Genomic DNA, 8,372 nt, shown 5'->3' with positions numbered 1-8,372 from the left:
AAGAGCAGCTTATGTTTCAAGAAAATTATACTTTGACCACAAATTACTGACAGGCTGCAGTTATATTCGACTAAATCAAATTTGAAGCATCTTATTTTCCATAACTGAGAAAAACTTGAAAATGTTGTTTCTGAAAGAAAAAAAAAATCCTTTAAATTATATATCCCATGAAAGTTTGAAAATATTCTACTTTTTGTATTTGCTGTGCACATTGTGAATTAGCGTGACTTCCTACACAAATTCAAAGTGACCAATCAGGACTCTATATCCCATGATGCCATACGTACTTGTGTATATACATACATATGTGTCTGTGCATACTTGCAAAACAAATGCTGTCCAAATGTTATGTGGAAATTCATGAAGTACTTTAAAGGTGTTGGGCTCATTCACATTAGCAAAATCAGTGAAAATTCATTACATTAACAAATGCAGGAAATAATTAATTTAAGAAGCCCAGTGACAGTTCTCAGATTATCTCTTAAGGAAGAGCTTCATAGAAGTTTGCTTCCTTTTGTTAGAAATTGTTACTAATAATCACAGCATCTCTGAAATGCTAAACTAGCTTTTTTTGTAAGTCAGACAGAATTTTATTCCTACATAAATCTTAGATCCATGATAGTAGTTACTAGATGACCAAACTAAAATCTTCACAGTATGAAAAGATCCATAAAATGAGATAAACTGTCAACTTCATAAACCTGACCTAGTCCAGCAGTGAGCCACCAAGCCAGACAGGGGCTGGAGTACTTGCCCGATGAAAAGGGGTTGAGGGAGACAGATTTGTTCAGCCTAGAGAAGAAACAGCTTGGAGAGCACCTCTCCAGCACCTACAGGGAGGTCATTGAGAATATGAAGACAGCCTTTTCACGTTGGTACATGACCAGAAGATAAAAGCCAACACATGTAAGTCAAAATAAGAGTGGGTTCAGACAGGATATAAGGAAAAAAACTGCTGTGAGCATCTTAAATATTGGAGCTAATTTCCAACCAATGCTGGTATCTCTTTTTTCGGAGGTTTTCAAGGCATGGACAAAGTTGTTAGAAACCTGGTCTGAACTCATTTAACGCTGCTTTCAGCAGGGGATTGGATTACAGACCTCCCAAGGAACCTTTAGAAATCATGTATACTACAACTTCTCTATGCCACAACTTGATATACCCACCAGTGAAATTCAAAATGCAGTCATATTCTATCAGACTCATAGAGTATATAAGCAGCAGATCATTCTCTTCTCTTTGAGGTAATTCTTTTACGCAAATGTAATGTCTTCTAATCCTCTCATTGCATGTAAATATTTTAGATCTCCTTTTTTCTAGTGTGTTAACTCCTACATTACTGAGCTTTAATTTAATTATATTATGTTATACTAATATTTCAAATATCTATTCACCCCTTTTCACTATTTTTTCCATTGCTGTACAAAAGATATTAAAATGAAGTTTATCTTATAAAAAAAAAAAATAGGTAAGAAGTTTTCAACATAGTTTACCACTGAAGATACATTGTCTTTTTTGAGAATTCTGTCATGCAAACTTACTTATTCATACTGAAGAAGGGAGTAAATAATAAAATAAAAAACTTTGCTAGTGAGTCAAAACAGCTGAGAATAAGAAACAAACAAACAAACAAAACATTGGCTGCAAATAGTTGCACAAAGCTGTTTTATAGTAATGATTATTCAATAAGATAGGAAGTGAATAACTTAAACATGTTGAAAATTGTGTACATAGTGAAAAAGATAACTTCTACACCTACCCTGTGAGTGAAATTATCTGATTCTACTCACTAAAGACAACTGACATTATTATGAGCTACCATATAAAAATATCAGGTTCATACCAGTGGTAATGAAAAGGAGATGAAGAATATAAAGTATGATTAGCAAACTAATTTAGAAATCCCACAATATTTAATTACACTGTTGTATAAACCCGTGGTACATCCACATCTTGAGTGCTTCATGCTATTCTAATCATCTTCTCTTAGAAAGGCACATCCTATGCAAGTACAAAGAAAGATGGCAAGGATGATCAAAAACACGGATCAGTTTTCATATGAGGAAAGACTTAACAAACTAGGACTCTTCCGCCTGCGAAACAGACAGCGGGGAATAGATGAGACAGAGCAGTACAACACTGTGAAGAGTATGAAAAAAATGATTAGGGAACCCTGTTTAGGCACAACTGCGCACAAATCAGTGTTTCCACTTTTCAGAAAATTAAGGATTCCATGAAGCTTTTTATCTTCTTGTTGGATAATATGTATCAGAATTTTTTTTTTTTTTTTTTTTTTCAGGTAACAGAATAGCAGAAGGTATCAAGACTTTGTGTAAATGTTTTCCTGAATGTTTCATGGCTAACTCTCAAGAGTAAAATTTTTGTGGTTTTGTGTTGATACCTTGTTATGGATTTACATGCCTTAACACCTTGTTGAAATGATCTTATAAAGGTCTGTCACATTTAACAATAAACCTTGACAAGTATTTGACACCAAACTTAACCTGTAGTCATGTTTAAAGGAACATGTCTCCGAGCATTTACACCAACATTAAGGTCTGTGGGGTTACAATGCTACATTGGAATACATATGTATTAACAGTCAAGAGCTACAAGCAGGTACTTGAAAAAAAACATAGGATCACAAGATAATCAGTTTGGAGGCAATCTCAGCAGGTCACTAGTCCAGCCCCTGCTCCGAGCAGGACCAGTTCTGAGGTCAGAGCAGGTTGCTCAGGGCTTGATCCCTGTGGGTCTTGAGAACCCCCAAGGATGGAGACTGCACAGCTTCTTCAGGAAGCCTCTTCCACCACTGAAATGTTTCCTTGAGGGAAAAAAAAAAAAAAAAGGCTTTCTTTGCATTCAGCTGAATCTTTTTTTTTATTTTTTTATTTATCTTCCTACTTCCTATCTCATATTCTTACCTGATGATCAATATTAATATAAACAGCAGTTGCTATGTAAACAACAGAAAAGCAGCTAATAGTTTATTTCAGTTTGCAAATGTATTTATAAAGGTTCCTTGCCAATTACTATTACAGACACTTAGAAGCTATAAGACACAGCATTAACAGTTATATTCTTGATATTCGTGACACAGGATACAAAGTGCATATGAGACAAAAAGAGACTGGACAAATCTATCAAGGTTTATTTTACACAATGATATTGTCTCTGAAGTAGTTAGTGTCTAAGCCACAGACTATTGAATGCTCAGGGAGGCAAAATGTCATTGTGTATTTATTCTGGTTTTGTACTCTTCCCTAATTTTCCATTCCTGGAGACTGTCGGAGACATGATATTGAGTTGGGGTACAGCAAAACAGTCATATAACTATGAAATAATTAAATTCTCTGTTTCACTACTGGGCACTGATCATCTGATTACACTCAATTAATTCCTGGGCTCACTTTCAGAATAAATGAGCCAATTACCTTTCCTGTAAGAGGAATAACGAGTGTGGATTTTTGAGTAACTGTGCCTGGAGTTGCCTCTAACAAGCAGGATCACACCATTTTTTTTCTTCCTATCCTCCCAAGAACTTCTATTCTTCTTTCAGCTCAGTCTTCACTCCCAAACAATTCACACCCTCACATGCCACACCCTGTGTCAGGCAGCCCATATCTATAGCATCATATTATAAATTAGCTAATTACCTTAACTATAATCACATTATCATAATATAAGAATAGTTTTCTTATTCTGAATATTTTAGCCACAGATCCAACACACATGACCCAGACAAGACCTGATCAAATGCTAGATCATGTGGATGAACTATGCTTTTCCTGATGCATAAACCATACAGGACCATTCAGCCTGCAGTGTAGGGATCACTTTCAGACATGGACACATTTAACAGTTCAAATGTAACCCATATGGTTGGCCCAGCAGAGTAATTTTCATCCTCTTTACATGAGTTTAATCTGGATTACAAAATGTGCAATGTGTGCACAAGCAGGAAGTCATCTGGTACCACCTACATGTGCTTATTTGCTTGGTTTACTCTTAACACTTCTGCTAATACCACGTTAATCTCTACATCAGATTCCAAGTCCCGGGGTATCTTTTGTGCCTTTGTAAACCATAGAACTGCTATTTATGACATCCATGAAGGACAAGGAAAAGAATGGATATACTAAATATCAGATAACACAAGAAAATTTGTCAGCAGAGGGAAGATTTTTTTTTTGCCTTCACCAAAGCTTCTCTTACATTTTTGAGAGCCACTTGTCGCTTGACTGTTACTGAAGAATCTTCAGGAATGCTCAACAAAAGTGTCTTTAAGCACTCAAACTCAACCTGGAAATGAATGTTAATTAAAAGCACTTAAAAATTGCTTTGTGCAACAAAAGCATTTCCTATGCAATGTTACAGCCCTAGATATTGAAAAAAAAAAACACACAGGAATTACACAGATACTTCAAGAAGCCCTGGAATAGTTCCTAAATTGTTAGAATAAGGGTATTGGTTTACAGAATTGCACCACATATTTAAATGTCAGAAGCATAACTTAAACAAATCACAAACAGTTTTCCACTTTGTGTGTAAACTACACAAGTGACATAGGGTTTAAGTACTCAGGGTTTTTTCTTTTCTTTTGTTTTTCTTACCAAGTTCTTCCTATTACCACTTTCGACATTATCTGAGTTTATAAAGTAGCTTGCTGTTGTGAACATAAAAGAAATGGCTTCTACAATCTTACTTTTATGTGCAAATTTTATGTATATTTATACTACAATTGGAGGATCTCAATCGACACAAATTCAGAATTATTTTCATTTTATTTCTCTGTCAAATTACTGTTATAAGAAAAGTAACTGTGATACAACCCAGTTAAATTAAAACGTCTTTTTACTGCCTTTTCAGCTACTTTTACAGTGGTAAAAATGGTTGCGTTTCTAAGGATTTAACACCTTCCTGGCATTATTAAAAATAGTCTTTGAGGCAGCTTTATATGGGGTGGGGGCAGCATTAGCTCCACTGCTTCTTGTTCCAGGAAGCTGAACCCAATAAACTAGAGAACTTCTCCCAAGATAAAAAAAAAAAAAAAGTTTTAGAACCATGAGCAGATACCTCCCAGGAAACATTGTTTTCCTTTCTCCTGCCTCAAACATGATGTCTTACACTACCCCTCCCATTTGAACTCTCCTATAGAGGGCAGCTACACAACGTCATCAGCAGCCTGATGGTTTTCCGGAGAGCTCACCAGTATGGCCAGGGAGTGAGTACACTGCCTTGCTCACTTTTTTGTATGCTGCCCTGTCTTCCTTTTGGAATAGCTATGTTACACACAAAAGCAGTAAAATAGATATTTTTTTTCCCTTTTTGTTTTTTTATTTTTCACGGGGAAAATCCTGGAACAAATATGTTAATCAGTTTGACTGTGTGACCCACCTAGTGAAGTCCTCTTCAAAATTAAAATCTTATTTAAATATACACATCTTTCATTTTCTTGTTTTCTTTTCCTCAGAATAAGCTATTTCCTGGTTTGAACTGGAAATCTGGAAAGTAGAAGTGGAAAAACATATCTGTATAAAGCAAACCAAATCTGTCAAGCACCGGCAAAATTACATATTAGAAAAAAACTGAGAGCAAGTCTCCACTGCAGAACAGAATTTTTCTTCAGAGGGTTTCACAAAAAACATGAGAAACCTTGTTTGAATATAGTCTCATACAGTGTTTCAGTAGTTGACACCACAGACCAGGGATGCCCACACCCCTCAGTCTGACTCCAGCTGCTGGCCCCAAATCCACTCACTGTGGTGCCCCAAAGAAGCTGGGACCTAGCTGAGACCTAAACTCACAATGAGTTTACACAGTGAGATTGTTAGGAAAGGATTTATTCAGAATATCTGTCAAACTATCGTCATCAGGTGCAGGGCTCAGTCAGACAAACGTACTGCTCATCTCTGTTTTACATGAAACTGACCCCTTTCATACCCCTTTCTATTCTCCCTTTGATCCTCCCTCATCCCTTCCTCTGCACGTCCTCCTGTACGAGTTTGTGTAGTACCACCAACCCCCTGCAACAATCTGGACCCTCAGGATTCCAATATTACCAGTTGCAAAGTCCCAATTTGCCTGCAGTTTCCTGATAGCCCATCAGTTAGGGTGGCAAGGTTTGTCTCTTGTCTTTGTACCATTAGGTTTATCTGTCATGTTTGTGTCTCTTTATGTTTTGTTTATTGCTTCCTCCTTCTCCTTTTCGTTACATTTGACAAGGAACTAGATCAGATAGTCTCACTGACATAAGGGTTCCCATATTCCACATAACTTTATCAATTGATGTGACAGACCAGCTTTGGTTGTCTTTACTGCATCCCTTAACATTTGTTGATCAGGTTTATGTCTCTCGATGTTCTTGCTCACAGCTTCCTCCTTTACTCCTTGTTGCTTCAAAAAGATCCTTGACTATACATTATTTAAGGAGCAGATGGTCTCTCCTTCCTCAATATTTTTCCTGAAAGTTATAGCCGCAAGCATGAGGTTATTCCTGCACAAAGACTGATAGAATAAAGGGTGTATTTTGCAGCAGGTTGATGTCTCCCATGTCTACATCCATTGATCTGAGTTAGTTACAGACAAGATACATTTACATTCTATAAAAGGAATTAGGCATTTCTAGGGTGTGACTTACCTGATTTCAAACAATCACTCGCTAGAAATACCTGAATTTCCCCCTTGAATACAGAGATGTCTGTGTACAGTCAGGTGAATCTTCAGGGCATGGTTGGAATTCATGACCAGCTGTCCCGTCCCAACAGATGGGGTGAGGGATGAGTTAACTCTAGACGTGACACACGCCCTGGCTCAACAGATGAGACCAGGTGTGAGTTAACTCTGGGTTAATTCTGCACGGTTATGTGAAGTGAATGACAGACAATCACTCCAGGGTCCAATTCAGTTGTGAGTTTTACTAAAAGTACTTGTTGGAATATTGGTTACAGTGAATGGTGACTTGGCAAAAGCATAACAGAACTTATCAACACATTAACAGCGAAAGTCCTACTACGAGTGATATACTGGCAACCATCAATAGTTATAATATGAAATTTAACCAGAAATCAACAGCAGAGCTTAAAGATGGTGTTATCCTTATATGTTCAAAAGGGAAACAGAGAAAGAGAGTGGTAGGGAAGGAAGAAAACTAAGGTATAAAGGAGAAAGAAAGAGAGTAATATGTATATATATATATATGGGAGGAAAGGCAAAGAGATGTGGGTATAGAAAAAAGGAGACAAGGAAAGAGCACAGAGAAAGGAAGAAAGAAAAGAGTGAGGGATCCAGTCTCTTACGGCCCCGCAGTGTGGATGACAGGACTTGTATGATGATGTGTGGCCTTGGTGTTCCACGGCGAGGATGCTGGGGTCAGGAGCGCAGCGTTCTCCGATGTCTGGTTCAGAGTGAGGGTCCTCAGGGTGCTGGTATTCTCTTGGTGAGGCCAAGTTGGTATTCCCTTGGTGAAGACTGGTAGGTCCTGGTGAAGATGATGTTCCCTTGGTGAGACTGCTATTCCCCCCCCGCGATGATGACTGGACAGGTCCTTAGATGAGACTGGTATTCCCCCACTACCGTGCTGTTTTAGCTGGGCTTTTTATAACTCCCAGAGTAAAGTCGGGGCGGGGGGGGAGGGGAGGCAAAAGCGGTGATTGCGAAAGAGGGACAAGTCTGGACAAGTCCTGGGCCACGTTGAGGGTCTGCCTTTGTGTTGTGCAGAAATCCAGGGGGAAATAGTGATTGCAAAAGATCACCACGTTTCGACAAGCCCTGGGCAATGATAAAGGGGTCTCAACTTTTCCCCTTTGTTTGCCAAGCTGGGCATATCAGGAGATGGGGCTATGTGCCCTCCAGCACATCTTCCATCTCCTGTCGGTCAGCCGGTCTGATCTGTGGCTTATTAGCTCGTCATTGATGTGCAGATCTACTCTGAATGTGTCTTCTTCTGGCTGAACTAGTCACAATGTTTTCAGTCATGATCCTTATCAATGCTCAACACTAGCTAGATTGGTAAACTGAAATGTATTAAAATAAGATGTGTTTTAACACAGATAATACTAAGTTTTTCATCTAGGACCATGGAAGGGAGCCCACAACCACGAAGTGTGAGTCTGGACTTCAAAGAATATGAATATTCTCATAAGAAGACCATGATGGAAAAAGAACTAATGAGGACCATGAATGTGAAAAATGAAATAGTGCTTATTAAGAGTTTCTACCTCTTCAGTGTCCATTACAGAAACTGATACTGAAATAGTCCACTCATTTCTGCTGTGCACATATATTAAAGGATATTGGGAGGTGGGAAGAAAATCAGGCAGAGAAGTGCCAAAAAATTTAATAGAGAGATGGAAAGAAAGAATCAATCAATA

The 8,372-nt window shown here is 38.0% G+C and overlaps 1 long non-coding RNA gene across 1 annotated transcript; it reads right to left on the bottom strand.

The window, feature by feature from the left end:
* Positions 1-1,651: 1,651 nt before the first annotated feature.
* LOC139827793 (uncharacterized) lies at positions 1,652-7,573 on the bottom strand. Its single transcript, XR_011738756.1, has 4 exons — positions 7,299-7,573; positions 5,398-5,504; positions 4,216-4,302; positions 1,652-2,824 (listed from the first exon to the last, which is right to left on the bottom strand). It is a non-coding gene; the product is annotated as an uncharacterized lncRNA (long non-coding RNA).
* Between the last annotated feature and the right edge of the window lie 799 nt (positions 7,574-8,372).

The sequence above is a fragment of the Patagioenas fasciata genome, chromosome 4 (genome assembly GCF_037038585.1).
Source record: "Patagioenas fasciata isolate bPatFas1 chromosome 4, bPatFas1.hap1, whole genome shotgun sequence".
NCBI classification, from domain to species: domain Eukaryota; kingdom Metazoa; phylum Chordata; class Aves; order Columbiformes; family Columbidae; genus Patagioenas; species Patagioenas fasciata.
This window is presented reverse-complemented; position numbering and strand designations above follow the sequence as displayed.